The sequence below is a fragment of the Pan paniscus genome, chromosome 1 (genome assembly GCF_029289425.2).
Source record: "Pan paniscus chromosome 1, NHGRI_mPanPan1-v2.0_pri, whole genome shotgun sequence".
In the NCBI taxonomy this organism is placed as follows: Eukaryota; Metazoa; Chordata; class Mammalia; order Primates; family Hominidae; genus Pan; species Pan paniscus.
In genome coordinates this window covers 93,335,959-93,354,954 of record NC_073249.2, presented here as the reverse complement: position 1 = coordinate 93,354,954, position 18,996 = coordinate 93,335,959, and the positions used below count along the sequence as shown (strand labels likewise).

At 54.6% G+C, this 18,996-nt stretch overlaps 1 protein-coding gene across 5 annotated transcripts in view; it reads right to left on the bottom strand.

The window, feature by feature from the left end:
- MEF2D (myocyte enhancer factor 2D) overlaps positions 1 to 10,977 on the bottom strand; it is a 37,711-nt gene extending 26,734 nt beyond the window's left edge. For 2 of the 5 annotated variants that reach the window (XM_034937613.3, XM_034937610.3), the window contains exon 1: positions 10,630 to 10,976. The gene's annotated coding sequence lies outside the window, so the exon portion shown is untranslated. Of the gene's footprint in view, positions 1 to 9,573; positions 9,595 to 10,629 lie in introns of those variants that run through there. The other 3 variants (XM_063599035.1, XM_034937595.3, XM_034937606.3) reach the window with 3 other exon arrangements.
- Between the last annotated feature and the right edge of the window lie 8,019 nt (positions 10,978 to 18,996).

Below are 18,996 nucleotides of genomic sequence, written 5' to 3'. Positions count from 1 at the left end.
CAGCTGCCCAGCTGAATCCCCAGGCCCTGCCTTATTACCCAGTCTACCCTCAGGTTCACAACCTTCCTAGTCATTCTCTCTTCCAACTTCAGCCCTGGGACCTCCTCCCTAGTACAGAGAAACAGGCTAAGGAGCTCTGGGAGACAGGGCAGGAAGGTGAAGCCGGTGATGCCCCCAAACACCCAGGCAAGATGGTCCAGGATCATTCTGTGGTTCACACAGTGAGCTCTTCCTTCACAAAAGAAGTGGGGGGCATTACCCCTCCGAAGTCTGAGCCAAGGCAGGAGCCTCACATTGTCCCTCTCCCCATCCCACACACAGCCCAATTCTCACACCCCCTCCTGCAAGGCCTGCTCCCCACGCCCCTGCTCCTGGGCCCCTCTCGGGTCTCCCTCTCATGCTCCGTTCCCTCTGCCCCCTCTCTGTCCCCACCCCCTCCCACAGCAGCATCTTTTCTTCACCCCAGAAGTGCTTCTAGGGTCTGATCTCAAAGGCAGGGACCCAGCCCCAACCCTTCAAAGTTCTGTCTGGCAGGCTCACTACCCAAATCCCTGGTTCCCACCGTCTTTCCCTCCCTCGGGGACTCCCCTCCCCCAGTCCAGCAGCCTCAGGGCTGGGCAGGGGCTATTTTTAGCCTGGGCACTGAGCTAATTTTAACTCACCGACAGGGGACCTGGGGGCGGGCTGTTGGTTTGTGGGGGCAGGCAGTCCAGGAAAGCTGGGCCTAGGGCAGGGGTGGTCTCAGGCCCCAGGCACCCTAAGAACTCAAGTGGGGGGCAGGCCCTGCAGTCTCAGCTTAAGGGACAGGAACCGACTTGCCAAGGGGAGCACACGGTATGGAGAGCAGGGCTGAGCCCTCCCCCTAGCTTCCGCTGGACAACTCTCCCGAGCCCCACCCTAGCCTTCCCGCCCTCTTCTCCCTGGCAAGTCTCCTGGGATGGGGTCATCCTGTTCTCTGCCCAGGAGATGCCTCTCCAGTGAGGGTCTGTCTCCTGAGCCTCCTCCATGTCTTCCTCACCCCAGCTTGTTCTTCCTGTAGTCTAGCTCTCATCCTTCCTGTAGCAGCTGTGAGGCCATTTGGCTCTCTACAAGGCAGCAGCCTGTCCGCCAGGGTCCAGCACTTCCCACTCCAGCTCTGACCTTCCCCTTATGGCCTCTGGGCTGGCTCCTAGGTAACCACCCCGCACCCCCACAAAACAAGCTCCTAGAGCTAGCCAGACTGTTCTCAGAAGTATTTGGGGGCAACAGGAGATTGAGTCCCAGTAGAGAAGGGATGGGTGAGGTAGGGCAATGAACAGCGTAGGGAAATATGGGGTCTCTAAGCTGGGATTCTGGATACCTGGGTTCTAGTCCCTGCTCTGGTCTAAGATGTGATCCTGAGTAAGTCACTGCCTTCTACAGGCTTCACCCCACTGGCCAGTATTATGGGTAGCTGGGTGGACTAGGTACCCAAATGCCCTTCTGGCCCAAACACATGGCTCCTGTGCTCTCTGGGGAGGCCCAAAGGGAAGGGAGGTCAGAATTGTGTAAGTCATGGAGAGGAACTGAAGAGATGGCCTGGCTGGGTCTGTCATCCTCCTGCTGGGGAGGAAAGGCAATGAGGGCGCTAGAAGACAGTCAGGATGGGGCGGGCTGGTGAAGGGGCAGGTGCCTTCTAAACAGTAACCCCCCAACAGATGGCCAAGGGTTCACAAAGGCTCTGGTCAGCCAGAACAAGTACCCAGTGGGGCACACAAGGCCCTTGTGGCAGAGGCTCAGTCATCCCAGTCCCCTCAAACACTGGGAATGCCTATCAGACCCACCTGCTTGTGGTTACTGAGCAGCAACTAGCCCAAGGTCACTGTTTGGTCCCTGGTGGGACCAGCTCTAGAACCCAAGCCTAAGGCTGTCTTCATACTCCATCCCCACAGGCCGAGCTGCAATGACTCACCACCACTCATTTGCATGAGGATTTGCATAGCGTCTCTGACCTTATTCCTTCAGGCTCAACTTCCCATTCCAGGACCTGGGTCACCCCCACCCAGGATCCGTAGGCACTTGCGGACACCAAGTGGAGTTCTTGGCACCTCAGGCCTTTGTTCCCATCTTTCCCCTCCAGAAAGCGTTCTTGGATTTATAGTAACTCCCAGTGATACAGTATAGAGCTCTCAGTCCAACTGGGTCCCCTACTCTTGTCTAGGCAGAGGTGGGGAAGGGGTGTGAAATCACGAGGAATAAGCAAGCATGGCAGCTACAGGAGTTTGGTAAGATTCACAGGGTGAAGTGTGGCTCTGTCACTGCCTTGGGGCGTCACAGGAGGAGAATCCCATTCCCCTCTTTAGTGCTAAGGTTGGGGCAGCAGCAGCAGGAGGGAGGTGAGCTGTCCTTTACTTCCATTTGTAGCTCCATTTCCAAAACGCATCCACAGTGCAGGGTGGGAGGAAATGGCCCAGGACAGCAGGTAGGACAGATATAAGACTACAGAAAGAACTTCTCAGGGCTGAGTCTTTGGACTCAAAGTAGTCTCTGGGGCTCAAACTTGTTTTGTCAGAAGCCCTCCAACCAAGCATGTGAGGCTGGTGACACGTGGGAGGGCATGGAGGCCCCAGCATTGTATGCCAACCAATGGCAGCTGCAGACAACCAATCTCCTACCTACCTTTAAGTCTGACCTACATTTGTCCAGAGTATCTACACCTCTCCCATATCTTCTGAAACAATGAAGCCCAGCAGTGGTCTCCAATCCTAGGAAGTCCTTCCTGCTATCTAACTGCCATCCCTCCCACCGCAGCCAATCTTCCACTGTTACCTAACCCAATTTGGTCATCTAGACAAGAGCAATGGACAGGGGCCCTTGGCTATCAGAAGCCCTGGCTGAGGAGAGGTGGGGGCGGTTGGGACGGTTAGTGTGTCACCTTCCACCTCCCCAACACAACTTCCCTCTGGGGTCTCAGGAGACAGAAGTGAAAGTGGCAGCTGGGGCCTTGGGGGCGGGTCAGCTTGAGAGCCGTTGGAATGAGCATAATGCCACCAGTGCTGGGTCTGGGCTGCCTGCCATTGCAGCGGGTGGGCTAATGGTTAGATCAGGGTTGGGACTTCCCATGGAAATAAGTGCATGGGGTAATGAGGAGTGTGGGCCCCTGGCCAAAGGAAGAGCAGGCTGAAGAGATAAAAATGGAGAGAGGCAGGCAGCAGACAGTCTCAGAAGGGCATTCTCTTCCCGGGCAGTGTTCGTCCCCTTTTTTAAAGCAGCAAGATCCTTTCTTCTCACCCACAGCACTGAGACAGGGCTGCTCTGGCTGAAGCAGATGAAGGGGGTCTGAGCCCTGATTGCTGGGACATGAGAGCTAAGAGAAAGGGGAAAGAGTCCAAGGCCTGGGCCCTCAGACTGGACAGCACCAATTATGAGGAAAGGGGAGGTGGAAAACATGAAGGGTTCACCTACGATGATGACAGGGGACCCGAAAGAGGCCAATCCAATCAGGGAAAGCAAATCCTCCTAGAGACATCATGACCTCGAGAAGCCACTGAGGATTTAAAGGGGCCGTTCAGGGCAATAGCTGGGTCTCCTTCTAACTCGAAGGACAGTCCTCTAAGCCCCTGGCAGCAGAGGGAGGGCGGGCATCGTGGCTGCGTGGGCCTGCTGAGGCGGCCAGCCAGGCAGCTCTTACAGGATTAGCTTGCTGCTTTCAGGAAAGGTGCCAGGTGAGGCTAAGATGCCCAGCCAGATGGAGGGGGGGGGCCCAGAAGGAAGGGGGTGGGGAGAGCAGTACCTGCACAAGGCCATGCAGATACATGTCGCCAAATCCGTGCTCCTTACCAATACCTGGCTTCTCACCCTTTCATGAGGATGCCGTGCAGGGACCCCTCAGATTTTTGCCAGCAAGGACCTCTGCCTACCAAGTTTTCCTTGCCATTACTATGATCTGGAGTTATCCTTCCTCTGAGGGGAAGTCCTGCCTGTTGTCTACTCTTGACTCCCCTGCTACAGTTTACAACCAGGGCCCCACCCCTCAGAACAGGTGAGGGGCTAAGCAGTTCCCCTAACTCCCCTCCTTCTTAGCTCCCCACCCCCAGGCTGACAGGTGGGGGAGATAAGAGGGAGCAGCTGGGCTAGGACACCTGTCCCCACCCAGCCATCATGGGCCCCAGAGGCCTGCATAAGGAGACTCAGCATAGAGGAGGCAGTGGTGGTGGCTGGAGGAAAGGGCCCATAGGTTAAGGAGAGAGGTGACAGGAAAGTCTGAGAAACCCACTTTCAGATCATCCCATCCTCCTGGTCTACCCCAACCATCATCCCTCACCAAAAGCACAATACACACATGCTTTAAAGGGAAAATCTCAAGGTTTGAGGTCATCCCTCAAACCCCTTGCTCTATTCCCTTGTTACTTGATCCAACTGGAGTGGGAAGATCCCAGGAAAAGGGACCAAGCCCCACTCTCTTCACTCCACCCGCCTGCCGTGCATTTCTACTTGAAACTCAGGGATGGGCTCTCCCCGTATTCTTTGTTCTCTCAACCCTCAACCCTAGGTATTTGCTGGTGGGCTGAGGATGAGAGAATCACGAGGGATAAGCAAGCATGCAGCCAGAGGGATCTGGCAAGACTTGTGGGGCTAAGTGTGGAGGAGGCAGGTTCTGAGACAAGGAGACGGCCGGATGGGGAGGGGAGGGCTGGGCTCAGCTTCCCAACCCATCCCAGGGCCAAACGGAGCCCTAGGCCAGGAGGAACCCTCAAGGCCTCAATCCCTACCCTGGACACCAAAGGCATTCCTTGCCCCCACCCCTGCTTCTGGGTAGCTGCCTTAGCAGGCAAGTCCTGGGCCACGCTGGGGCTGAAGGTCTGAGAGAAAAGATGCAACCATCACACTTTTTCTGGCGGAAACTCCTTCCCTTCCCATGTGAGGCAGGTAGCACCACCTCCCTTTCACAGGTATGGAAACTCACACAGAGATGGGCAGGGACTTCCTCAAGGTCACCAGAAATAAGGGGCAGAGGCAGACTGACTGTTGGGCACAGGGCTTCTGCTTACAACCTGGATGGGAGTGGGAGGGAGTCTCCCTCCACCTGGGAGTTCTAGCACATTCCTTCCAGGGCCCATTCCCCAGGTCTGGGCCTGGGAGGCTCACATTGGCCTTGTGTCTGCCTTGAGACAAGCCCAGCCTCTTGTGGTCCAAGCCTTCCCACTCTAGTGTCTCTTCTCATTCATCCCATGCGGCAGCTCACAGCGATAGCAGGAGGGGTCTCGGAGTGTCATTTGTTCCTGCCCTCACACCCTTGCTTTGGGGGCTTTCTCCATGACACTCAAGTCAAAACAATACCCTCCTCACCTTGCCACCAAAGGCTGATTCTCTGCCCTCTGCTGAGGAATCCTGGTTTTCTCTTCCCTTCAATTTCTCCTCCTCTCAGGTCTCCGTGGGCCTCCTTTCCATTGCCCCGTCCTGCAGGGCAGGATCTCTCCTTTAATCTCAGACAAAAGCCCTTTATACTTCATAACTAGGAAAGCTTAAAAGTCACTTAAATCTCTGAGACTCAGTTTCCCAATTCAAAAAAACAGTTTTAGAGAGAAACAGTCTTCTTATGTTCCCATGCTCAGTACAAAGCTTGGCACACAGGAACATAAGAAATGGAAGTTTCCTTCCTCCCTTTTGAGAACCCATCACCTCTCTTCATTGGGATCTCAAAAGTTTTGGTTTTTGGGTGGGGCACGATGGCTCACACCTGGAGTCCCAGCTACCTGGAAGGCTGAGGCCGGAGGATCGCTTGAATGGGAGGCTGCAGTGAGCCATGATGGCACCACTGCACTCGAGCCTGGACAATAGAGCAAGATCCTGCCTCAAAAAAAATTAAAAAGTTGTGGTTTTTGGTCTTCAAAGTATACTGGAAAGTTGGGCAAGAGGGGTAATGCTGAGGGTAAAGCTCCTTTGACCAGGGGGCAAAAAAAAAAAAAAAGCTCCCTCTGCATGGTTTCCTCGTCTGCTCAGCTCCTAGGAGAGTGGCCACAGCACCCAGCCAGAGGCACCAAGCCAAGGTCAGTGACCAGGCCTAGAGCCCAGAGCCTCCTGGGAGGGTAAGTTTAAATGAGTAAATATGGTCCCATCTGGGTGTGGCCAGCGACAGGCCAGAGCTTTGGACATGTCCCGCCCCTCCCAGCCTACAGCAGAAAGAAAAGAAGTCAGACAGGCACAAGTGCCTCCCGCCCCCTTGGCTATCAGGGTCCTGTGCAGAATCAATGAATGCATTCTCCTGTCTCCACACCAGCCAGGACTAACCAGAAGCATAACTTGGCTCTCAGAAAAGAGAGGCTTGTAGCCTCGGCCTCAGGAAAAGGAAAATGTCAGATGAAGAGGGCCTTGGGGATCACCTAGGCCAAGGATCTACCCCCAGATGCCTGAGGGCTTAGATGTAGTCTTGATGCCTCACAGTGGCCTTGCTCATCAGGGTGAGTGGGGAGGGCAACAGAGACCAGCGACAAACCACCAAAACACCCAGGTGTTAATCACCGAAAGGCGAAACTCTGTACATCTGGAAAGCTGGGGCCCAAGAGGAGGGACCCGGGGACACACGGTCAGTGTGAGGGGCAGAGGCAGGCTGTGCCAGGAACACAGAGAGGGGCACGTGGGGGAGGGGTAAGGGGCAGGGATGAAAGTCAGCCAAGGCTCCTTGACTCACAAGCCATGCTCTTTATTTTGCAGACAGGGCTCTGCCTGCCCATCTGTGGTCTAACCTTAATCCCTCCTGCTCCAGTCAGCCCTTCTCTCTTCAAAGTTCTTGCTATGCCCTTCGCCTTCTTGCCTCCGGTCCCCTCAACCCCATCCCAACTCTCCAATCCTTTAATCATCTTTGCCATTCACTACCCCCCACCTCCCGCAGTGCAGCAGCTGCTCTGTGGGTGTCTACATACCAGTGTGTATGTGTTGCACACCTTCCTGCATGTGTACCACTAAATGCTATGGACTGCATTGGGCATGCCTGTCTACATGAGACCCTTATCTAGCTCCCACTACTGGGGGAAAGGGGCCTAATGGCTAGTTCTCCCACAGCTCCAGGACAAACGCCTCAGAATACTTTCAGCCATAAGCAGGGAGAGGAAAAAGAAGATAAATATTCCGAGATCCAAATAGCACCAACCCCACCAAGCCAAAGGTCAAGGCCTTTCCTTTCGGAAGAGCCACTGGAAAAGAAAGTGCTTTGAGTTCCCCTCCTTTCCTATGCAAAATTAGAGCCATCTCTCTCCCCTCCAGCTTCCCCACTGGGAAGTTCTTCCTGAAGTCTAAGCTCCATCCTACCTGCTGTGATCATGGATAGACAGAGCGACATCGACCACAATACAGTCAGACGTCCAGCTTCTAGAACACAGCTTCTAGTACCTAACCGCCCCTCCCTCCATGAGTAAGTCACCAAACTGGGACAGAAGAACAGACAGTTGGCCGGACTCCGGCCCCATGACTGGCTCATAAAAGCCACCAGCAATTACAGTGATGCTGAGGTTGTGCCGGCCTGCCACCATTTCCTCCTTCTCTATAAAAAAGAGATAGTTGCCTCAAACCAGCTGGCCTGAGAGAGCCTCGAGAGTCCCAGCCATGGTCCCGTGGGATGGGGAGAATCCCAGCACCACAGTGCCATGAGACTCAGAACCTGACCCTTGATGATGGGTTCCAGGCTCACATCGGATCCTCATACCCACTTATAGAACCTGATGAACACCAACGATGACCTGTGTCCAAGAGGTCAAGGCCTGTATTAAGTCAAGGCCCTCAACTTCTCTTTTCCAGTAAGGCCACCACTCTCTCGACTAGAGGGGCAAAGAAGCAGGGGGCCTGACTCAAATAGAACTAGGGAAATGTTGGGCCCACCCACTTGCTCCTGGACTTCCCTTGTCCCCATAAAGGTACTCAGGTGTGTGGCAAAGTGTCCAACCAAGGGCCCACACCAGGCCAGCGTAAGTCCTGAGACTCTGGATCCAGTGCCAACCAGGGAGAGCAGGGGGCCCAGCTGGTCAGGAAGAGAAGGTTGACAAAATGGGGAGAGGTCCAGGCCTCTCTGGGGGTATAAGAGCCAGGAACGACCACAGCAGAGGGACCCTCTGAGGGCACGGTAGAGGAGAAGGGTCTGAGGGGCTGGGCCATAATCAATGAGGGCCTATCCCCAAGGCCTCCTCGGGGGGCCAAGGCACCTCCCACTCCAAGCTTCCTTACTACTGCTCCTTTAGCTCCCCCCAACCTGAAGAGTCTCCTTCTGGCTTCTCTTCCCTATCACATCTCCCAGGAAAGATTAAAAAAAAAAAAAAAACCCTGCTACAGAGAGATTATATAACAGCAGCCAGAAAGACTATCATATCTCCCAGCCTATGAGAAGAACCAGGAGCCAAGGGGGCAGAGCCAGGATGCCCAGGCCCTCCAGCCCAGGGGCACCAAGCACAGAGTGGGGTGGACACGGACAGCACCTGCCACCCCTCCAAGTCCTCCACCAATCTTTCAGGCATCGAGTACAGCAGACAGAAGCTCTAGCCAATTCCCCATGCCCATCCCCCAACACAAGGATCATGAGGCTCTCTGGGTCCTGCTTCTCCCCTTGGACTGGGGCTTCCATGAACACGGACTGTATGTCTCCTTTCCCAGAATCCCTCCCTACTATGAAGTTGTGCCTAAAAGAGTGGAAAGACGAAAGCTCTGACACAGATTTGCTGTGTGATCTCAGGTAAAAAACTCAACCTTTTGGGTCCCTACAGGGGTGAGTAAAAGCTCCTCCCTTCCTCCCTTCCCCCCTCCCCCCCTTCCCCCCAGAGAGACCAGAGACCTCTCCCTTTACAAATGTACATGCACACACATACATATACACACATATGCAAACATACAGGGTGTGTTGGCGGGGGCAGGGGAGTTACAACAAAGAGAATATAATCACTGAGACCCAAAGGTCCAAATGCCTATGCTGGGGCAAGTGGGGAAGGAGCTCCATATAAGCTCCAGTGTCCCCCAATCACCCCGTATAAAGAGGTCCTCAGCCACTCCCACAATAGTCCTACCCCACCCCCATCTCCTGCCCAACACACTGGGAAACCACAGGAAGGAAATTCATTCCCAGGCAGGGCCGTGGGAGCTGGGACAGCCAGACTAAGTCCTGGGGCGGGTGTGACCCCGTGGCCACAAGCGGGTGGACATCTGTGAACACTGACATGTGCCTTTTCAATGCTCTCCTCAGCTACTGAGACCTTCCTGTTGGGGTTGGGAGAGGAGTGGGAGGTGGACAGCTCCCAAACGCCAAAACACCCAATCTCAGGCTGACCTGCGCTCCCCTCCTATCTCCAGGCCAGAGCAGCCCAAGGTCACCGCCCCAGACGGCAAACTTCCCATAGTCTAGGCTGGACCCTGAATTGCTGCGGAGACCCACTGAAGGGATAGGAGGAGGAGTGGATAAGGGCCACCTCCACCCCAAAGCAAAGAAACCAGGACTCTGAGGAAAACTCAAATGGGGGTTGGGCACAGCAAAGAGGGACACAGGATCCCCCCCAACCCGCTATACCCTCCCCCAACCCATCAACAATGCACCAAGTAATGGGAGGCAGAGGGAGGCTCCCACTCAGAAGGGCAAACCTGGGATAACCCGGTCGGTGGCTCCTAGAGTGCCTTCCTTTCAGGAGGAGTCCTCGGAAGGCTGCTGAGAGGACAGCGTGATTCACTAGGGGGAGGGGGCCCCTTTCCCCATCCCCCTAAGACCCGAACCTGGTAGGAGAGAAGCTGGCATTGGAGTGGGGGACTAAAAGCATTTTGGTCTCCTTGGCCCATCCTCCCAAAAGCCCCCCCCAAACTCCCTAAACCCCCGCTCGCAGCCCAGCTCCGCCTGCCATAGGTGGAAAGGACTAGAGAACTCTTGCCCAGATGTTGAACAGCTGCAAACTTCTGGCCAGGGAGTTCTCCAGTTGGGGTTACTGACAAACCACATCAGGGGTCTCGGAAGCGGGGCTAGGAGGTCTCAAGGAAGGGTACTGCGTGCCCACCTCGTGGCGACTCCGCGTCCCAACTCCACAGGCACCCGGCAAACACGGGCCCCGGAGACACACACACTCACACACCCCAACCCACTACCCCGGTGTCATCTGAACAACATCCCCCCTCCCTCCCCCGCTTCCCAAACAGCTGCGGCTCCCCCCGCCTCCACCCTCCCGCCGCCCTCCCAGGCCCCCTTCTGCACCATTTCGGGCCAAGGAGGAGGGAACAGGCGGCGAGAGGAGGGAGAGGGAGGGAGGGCCGGCTGTTAAAATGTCAGTCGCTCCCGGCTGTCACCGGAGACCCCCTCGGAGGATGGCGCCCCGTCCCAGACCGCTCGGAGGCCGTCGTAAACCCCCTACACGAACAGGCGGGCGCGCCCCCAATCCGCCCGTCCCCACCCCGTACTCCCAACACCCAAGGGAATTGCAGCCCCCTCCACTTGTCCCCCACGACAGACTCCCTGACACAAACAGTCCCCTAGGTAATCCCCGCCAACGCCACACGAAAACACAGCCCGCTTCGCGAGTTCCTCCCGGCCCGGGGGCTGCCCCATCCCACCCCTCAGGGGGACGGTCTAGACCACCCTCCACTCCCAACCCCTGGACCGGGTGGGGGAGGGGGCCTCTTAAAGTGGCAGGCGCATTATTTTTCTCTACTCACCAGCCCGGCTGGGGGAACGGTGTTGTCACGGCAAAGAGCGGGTAGCCCTCGCCCCTGGTCCGGGGGATCTTCAACACCGGGAAGCCGCAGCTCCGGGCGGGGGGAATAATAAATGAGGCCGGCGTCCGCGCGGGCCCTGGGCGGCGCCGTGGGGCCTGGGCCCCCGTCGTGGGCGCGGGGGCCGGCAGGCGGGCGGCAGGCAAGCGGGGAACCGGGGCCGAGCGCCTGAGCCGCCTCGGCTGTTGTTGATATTTTGCTTCCTTCCTCCTTTCGGGCTCCAAAGGTAACTCCTCCAGCCCCCGGGAGTCGAGGCCGACGTAGGCACAGCTCAGCCTAGCTTGAGGGGTGGGGGGAAAGGGATGACGGACAGGCGTGGGGGCCAATGGGAGGCACCTGTGGGGGTGGCGGGGCGGAGCCGTGGCTGGGGCGGTCCCGAGGACGCGGCCCCGCCCCTCGCTTCCCCAGGGCTGGCCGGGCCAGGCCGGGTCGGCCCCCACCCCACCGCCCTCCCAAGCTAGGCTGCGGCGCTGGGAGCGGCGGATCCCTCCGCCTGCCAGGAGGGAGGGAGGAAGGGACGAAGCGAGGCAAAGTAGGGAGGCGAGACCCAGAGGCCTTTAAAGGGATCGGTCCGCTCCCACGGTGCCCCTCGGAGCACGCCGGCCGCCCGCCCGTCCGCCTGGCGCTGCTGCCACCGCGTGCTCCAGGAGGTTCTTTCCGGGGAGGCCGTGCGAGCTGCACGCACACTCTCAACACGCGCCACCTCGGCACCTCCTCGCGGCCCCGGGCCCCAGGAGAGTTGGGAGGTGGGAGTCTAAGTAGATAAATTAAGGGGAGACTGGAAGTGGTGAAAAGCTCCCATCTCCCCCACTTGGTGTGTGACAAAGCCCCACGCACGGGCGACATTCTTGGGGTTGGGGGGTGTTACCTAGGGAGCTCAGTTGCTCCCTCTACCTGTGACAGGCCCCCTCCCGTCCCAGGGCCCGGCTCGGCAGACGCCCAGCAATTTAAAGCGACAGCTCATAGTTCTTGGGTGACCTAATCTCCAGTGCTTGCGGGGCCCCACAGCACTTACTGCCGAGGGGGCAATTTAAAGGGGCGGGACCCTAATTCCTACCCACCTCCCGCCGCACAGTAAACACCCAGAAATGTCTTATTAAAGAAGCAGTAGTAGCTCTTTAAAATTTTTTATTTTTATATTCCTGGTTGCTCCAGGGTGTGGCGAATATTTACGTGCCCTACAACAGGAGTGTGGGTGCCATGCCTACTGGACAACTGACCCGTCAGGCTTCAGCATCCCTGTTACTTCCAAGTCCTGCTGCTTTCTCCCAGGAGCGTAAGGAAATGATGGCATCTGGCTTAGATCTCAAAGAACCTTGCAGAACAGAAGGGCACTCACTCAGTTCTTCACACACCCCGAATTTTTTTTTTTTTTTTTTTTTTGAGACGGAGTCTTTCTTCGTCGCCCAGGCTGGAGTGCAGTGGCGCGATCTTGGCTCACTGCAACTTCCGCCTCCCAGGTTCAAGCGATTCTCCTGCCTCGCCTCCCCTCCCGCCTCCCGAATAGCTGGGACGACAGGCGCACGCCCCCACGCCCGGCTAATTTTTTGTATTTTAGTGGAGATGGGATTTCACCGTGTTGCCCAGGCTGGTCTCGAACTCCTGAGCTCAAGCAATCCGCCCGCCTCGGCCTTCCAAAGTGCTAGGATTACAGGCGTGAGCCACCGCGCCCAGACACACACCCTGATTTCTGGCTGGATCTGATTTACCGGACAAAGACTCCAATATATAGAGAGAGGCAACATGTCATGGTGGTTAGAAATATCAACTTTGCCGTCAAGCTGTCCTGGTTCAGATCCTCACTCCACCATTCATTAGCTGTGAACACAGGCACATTATTTAACTTTCCCCTACCTCATGGTGACCATGACTAGAGATGGTGATAATAGTAGCTAACTCAGAAATTTAGTGTGAAGATTAAATTAGTTCTTCTAAGCAGATTGCTTAGTACAGTGTCTTATGCTGTGTAATAACCCAAACCAGACCATTGGGCCAAGGGCTGGTCTGCAAAGAACCCTCTAGGCCTCCATTGGCTCATGCAAGCCTTAAAGGAGGTGAGTTCAGTGGAATTGCTCTGCAAATAGGTTGGAGACTTATCTTGTGTGTCCTAAGACAGGAAGCCAGCAAGCTCCTACTTCCTTGGCCTCAGTTTCCAACCCTTCTACCTGACCCCCCCCTTTCAGGAAACAGTGTCCCACCGTGTCCCCAAATATAGTTTCTCAGTTCCTCATTGGATCTGGGAGGCTGGGCCCCCAACACCAGAAGATGTGAGTTACCCCTGCCAGGCAGGGCTAGTTTGCCCAAAAGACTTCAGGGTAGGCAGAGGGAGCCCATCTGCCTCTTCTCCCAAGGACAGAGAAGAACAGAGCCCTGTGCCAGGCTTGAGGCTGTGGCAGTAGCAGGATGGGAAAGTGCCAACCCCCCTCAAGTGGGGAACCTCCCCTCACTTGTGGCCTCTATTTTTAGTGCTTCCCTAGGCTCTAGCTGGAGAAACCGTTTAGTCATCAGGGTGTTTATTTTCCGGCTGTTTCCGACGTCGGGAAAGCAGAATGTTGAGACTGAAGAGATCCAAGGCTGCTGGAAAAGACTTCTTAGGGTCAGGCCTGGGAATTCAGCCGTCAGACCCCTGGGTCCCAGATCACACACACACAAAAAAGAAAGTGGGCAGGGGTCAGCCAAGCCCCCAGGAGACCAAGAGAGCTGGGTTCTCAGCCGCCTCCAGTTTCGAGGCTCTCCAAGCCGAAGAACCCTCTGGCTCCAGCTCTACTTGAAGGAGTCTCTACAAAAACTAACCAACCCGAGAACAAATTCTTGCCCAGGGCCGATTCCCAGAAACCCCCTCCCCAACATCCTTTATACCAGCGTGGTGAGCCTCCCGCCAACCACAGTTCCAACCAATCTCAAGCCTGAGGTAGGCTTGCCAGGGCTATGATTGGCTGATTGATCCTCCCAGTCTTGGAATGTTGGGTCCTTAACAAAGGAATGAGGAAGGAAGGTGAGTCACCTGGGGAGGGTTTTAAAGGGCCAGGAGCAGGAGGGAAAAGGGAAAGGAGGGAAGAGCTCAGTGGGTGAGATGCAGTGTGCTGGACCCCGAAGATGCTGCCACAATTCCCTAGAGAACAGAGTAGGAAAGACAGACACTACAAGTGGGATAGAATTTAGAATATAGAGAAAACTAAATGGGAGAGCAAAAGTAACAAACACAGGGCCTTAATTCCCATGGAAGGGTAATAAAGGGTCTAGGGAATAATGTTGCTGGAAGTTAGATTGAAATAAGGACTTCCTGAAAGTGACTCACTAAATCTTTTTCTTCTGGCCCCTGTATTTCCCATTCCAGAATCCCCTGGGTAGGAAATACCTGAGCGAGTTCAGATGCCTCGGTCTCGTTTTTCCTCCTCCCACTCTGGCTACCCATCCATCTTTCCTAGAGAAAAGTTACCTAACAGGCCAAAGCTGCTATAAAATCCTTTAGGAATCAAACACTTACATGCTCATTGAAGTCTTTTAAAAGTGTGTGTAAACTCCTCTCCACCATATCATCGTTGTAAGTTTATATGGCAAAGGGACATAGACAACTCCTTTTGTTCACCCCTTCCCAAGCATCCCTAATCCAACTTAATTTGTAAAAGTCTTCCTCATCCTCATGCCCCAAGGGCCGTTTCTCTGCCTGCCTGTCCCATAGCCCTGGGAAGCCATTACTGCTGCTCCAGCCTCTAATCTGTCTGGCAGCTTGGTTGGCCCCCTCTCACCTTCCCTACAGCCATCTGGACAATCTCCAGCCCCCTATGTCCATCCACCTCATCCCTTCCATTAGCTGATAATTTTCCCCCCAGTTTTCAATTGATCCCGGCAGTCCCTTCATCTGCCACCTTGTCTTGTGAGAGGAAAGGCCATCAGCAGGTATACAGCAGTTCTGTGTATACATGCTCTGTGTGGACTTGGGTATTATTCTGCACCTGCTTGTGTAGTGCACTCTACTCTGTGTATCTGCCTCCTCTGTACACACTCCTCACCAGATCCTGGGCCCCTTCAGGGCAGCAATCTAACTCTACTTTGAGTCTTCAGAGCCTTGCAGGACCTGGCATAGAATGCGCTCAGCAAATGTGTTAACACGAATCTGTATTTGTGTGTGCGTGTGTGTGTGAGCTATGTATCTGAGTTCAGATTATAAAAACGTTTATTGAACATCTCATTTGTCCATTGATAACTGTGCTAACCTGAGGATGGGGCTGTGGTCTGGCCTGTCCCACCACCCCGCACAAGTCCCACTTCAGGCCAGAATTGAGGGGAAAGGGCAGAGTCAGGCAGAGAGGTGTCAGGCTGAACCGGCAGAGTTGTGCCCCAAGCTCAGGGCCAGGGTGCCTGGGGCCAGGCCTGGGGCAAAGGGCAGACGGCCCACCCTGGAGCTGAAGCGGGCAGGGAGGGGGTGCCAAAGCCGGGTCCTCGGTCAGTGCATCACCCCCACAGAAGCTCCCTGCCCCCGGCTGGGCAGGATGTGGTGGCAGCTGCAGGAGAGTGGGCAGGATGTGGGGGTGGGGGCAGCTGAAACACAGCCTGACAGTCGTCTCCCCAGCTCCTCCCTCCTTCTCTCTTGCCCCCCCCCACATCCGCCCCCTCCCGGTCACGTGCTCCCAGCCAGGGCACCGACGGACTATTTCCCCCTTTCCGCGGAAGGACATAATTGTCATCGCAAACTCTAGTCGCCGCCGACTTCAGCTGTACCACGCCTTTTTCTTGCCCCATAACCCAGGACAGAAAGTTTGCCGAATACGCATTTCTTTAAAGCCCTGATCGCTAACCAGGGAGTGGCCCCTTTAAATGCAAATTAACCGCCTTCTCTCTCGCCCCCCCCCCCACCCCCACCCCCATCCCAACTTCGCTCCTCGTGCCCAGACTCCACCAGCTGCCATTGACGTCACGCGTGCGTCAGCGTCGCCAGCCCAACCAGACGGCACGTGGGGGGAAGAAGGCAGACTTAAAGGGCCAGACGCTCGCGGCCTGCCAGGTTTTGGCTATGAGACTTGGCCTGGGAGGAACGAAATGGGATGTGGGGAAATGTCTTGGAGCAGAAAGAAATGCAGGGTAGAGCCGGGCGCGGTGGCTCACGCCTGCAATCCCATCACTTTGGGAGGCCGAGGCGGGCGGATCACGAGGTCAGGAGTTCGAGACCAGTCTGGCCAATATGGTGAATCCCCGTCTCTACTAAAAATACAAAAATTAGCCTGGCGTGGTGGCGCGCGCCTGTAGTCCTAGCTACTCGGGAGGCTGAGGCAGAAGGATCGCTTGAGCCCGGGAGGCGGAGGTTGCAGTGAGCCGAGATTGTGCCACTGCACCCCAGCCTGGGCGACAGGGCGAGACTCCATCTCAAAAACAAGAAAAAGGAAATGCAGGGTAGACGTTTAGAAGGACTTCCCAGAGTAGGAGAGTATATTTGCTCATGGGAGAGAAACCCAGGAGCAGGAGGAGCAGAACCACTGTGAAAGTGGAGGCTTGGCATTTAAGACTCGCCCAGTCATAATTTCAGCCTTTCCCTTATCCCTGCCCCGCATGTGCATAAGCACAAGGACTTCGTTCACTTCTGTGTTGCCAGCACCTAGAACACAGCATGTAGTAGGGACTCAATTTAAGTCCAGTCCTTCCTCCTTACCTGATGGGGTATTGGTTCCGGGACATCTCCCATAGGAAAATCTGCTGAATCTGTGAGATAGTGTAACATTTGCATGTAACCTATGTGCCACCTCCGATACACTTTAAATCATCTCTAGATAACTTATAGTATCTAATACAATGTAAATGCTATGAAAATAGTTGTTATACCATATTGCTTAAGGAACAATGACAAGAAAAAAGGTCTGTTCAGATGCAATTTTTTTTCTGAATATTGACCATCCAAGGTTGGTTGAATCCACGGATGCACAGTATTTGTAGAATGAATGAACTGATCCATTGAGTCCAATGCAAAGCCACCTCCTTTAGGAGGCTTTCCTTGATTGCTCCACCCAGCATGCATAGCACAATCAGCTAAAGACAATTGAACTGTCTTTTGAACGCTCACAGCAATTAATAAACCTGTTGCTTCCTTCCATGCATTAGAGACCATGAGAGCAGTTGTTAAGAGCACAGAACTAGGAATAATATAAACTTGGGTTCCAATTCCATTAATACTGTTTACTAGTTGAGTGACCTTAGACAAGTCTCTTCATCTTAGTTGTAATAACTGTCCTTTGGGGTTAATGCTACTTAGACCTAGACTTGCTGTTTGAATTAAATGCAACCATTTCTGTGAAGTTCTAGTATGGTACCTGTTGCGTAGTAAGCATTCAATAATTGTGGGGGGTAGGTTTTAACATGGCCCTCTCCCCCACTAAAGTGTGAGCTTCTTGAGAACAAGGACCTTGCCATCCTGAATTACTCCCCAGCATCAAGCTGGGGGATAAAGTCTTATAATTGGTGCTTTAAAAATGTTTTTGGCCAGGTGCAGTGGCTCACACTTGTAATCCCAACACTTTGGAAAGCCAAGATGGGAGGATCACTTGAGGCCAGGAGTTCAAGACCAGCTTGGTCAACATAGTGAGAAATTGTCTCTATTTAAAAAAAAAAAAAAAAAAGGCCGGGTGCGGTGGCTCACACCTGTAATTCCAGCACTTTGGGAGGCTGAGGCGGGCGGATCACGAGATCAGGAGATCAAGACCATCCTGACCAACATGGTGAAACCCCGTATCTACTAAAATACAAAAAAATTAACCAGGTGTGGTGGCCTGCGCCTGTAGTCCCAGCTACTCAGGAGGCTGAGGCAGGGGAATTTCTTGAACCGGGGAGGCGGAGGTTGCAGTGAGCCGAGATCACGCCACTGCACTCCAGCCTGGCGACACAGCGAGACACCGTCTCAAGGAGAAAAAAAAAGTTTCTAAAATGAATAAAAATGACGGAGTGAAGCCGGGCAGGGTGGCTTTCATTTGTCATCCCAGGTTCTCAGGGGCAGAGGCAGGAAGATCCCTTGAGCCCAGGAGTTTGAGACCAGCCTGGGTAACATAGCGAGACATCATCTCTTAAATAAAAATGTAAAACATTAAATGAATATGTGAACAATTTCAGTATTCCCTGAAATTTGACCTCCAAACTCAAATCTGAAGTTGTTATCCAAAGGAAGAAAACATTATAAATACCCCTTTACCACCTGTTGTGCCCCTCTGTGCCCCAGGTTTTAAGGCTCTGTGGTAGAACCTCAAGGTAGAGTTGAGGTTAATCTCTGCAGTTGAACCAAAAGTACTGTATTATGCAAACAAGTCACAGAGGGTTGGTCTGCGATGAAGACCTGGGTGGGAAAGGGGACTTCTGACCTCTCCTCATCCCCGGCTTAGCTACTGAAACCCTGTCCCAAGAAACCCAGGCTGGGCTTCTGCCAAGGACAGCGGACACTAAAAGAGAGCTGGAAAAGGGGAGCTTTTCATCCAAACACTAACCCACCTTTGAGCTTTTCTTCTCTGGAGCCTCATCTTACTCCTCGACCCCGAGCCAGTTCCTCTCCTGTCCCTAGCTCTGGCTCCCACTCCCCACCCCAACCTTCATTCCCTCCACAGCTCCCCAGTGGTTATAGTGGAGGGGGGACGAGACCTCCTATCACCTGGTTCCGGCTCCTTGGCCAGAGGAGCAGTAGCCACCTTGTCCTTGTTCAGCCTGTCTTGCAGCTGCTTATCGATCTGATTTTCAATATCTGTCACCATCTCAGAAGTAGAAGGCCTGACAGGCAACAGGAGGGACTTCCTGCCAGGGGAATAGCTATGATCAGAAGGCAGTGAGAGCCCTCTCTTTCCTTGAGGAGGAGGAAGAAATGGTGAGACCCTCCTCTGGCTGAGAGCAACCTCCTCAACACAAGGAACCCTGGGGGTGTGGGTGGGTTTCCCCCCACAGGAATCTCCCATCAGCCTTGATGTTAGCTCCGCCCCCCTGCAGGGGTGGGGTGACACCCAGGAGCACTGTGTTCCAGAAAACCCCAAAATAACCTGCTTTCACTGTCCGGCTGCTATTTCTGTCCATCTTGTTTAATTATTCAAACCTAAGTTGGGGAGTGAACTATAAAAAGCTCTCCTACTTGGGGACCCAGGAGAGCTGGGAGGCTCGCCAGGTTGCAATAGCAGCAGACCACAGTGTTTGGGTGAGGTCACTTGGTCCGGCCTCCGGCCTAAAAGTTCCTTCTGCTGTTTCGCTGCTTCCTCTGCTAGAAGGCAGAACCCAGGCCTCCCTCCCAAAGTTCCCTTGTGCCCTCACTTCAGCACCCCTCCAGCCCCTATCCTGCCTGGGAGCTGTCCT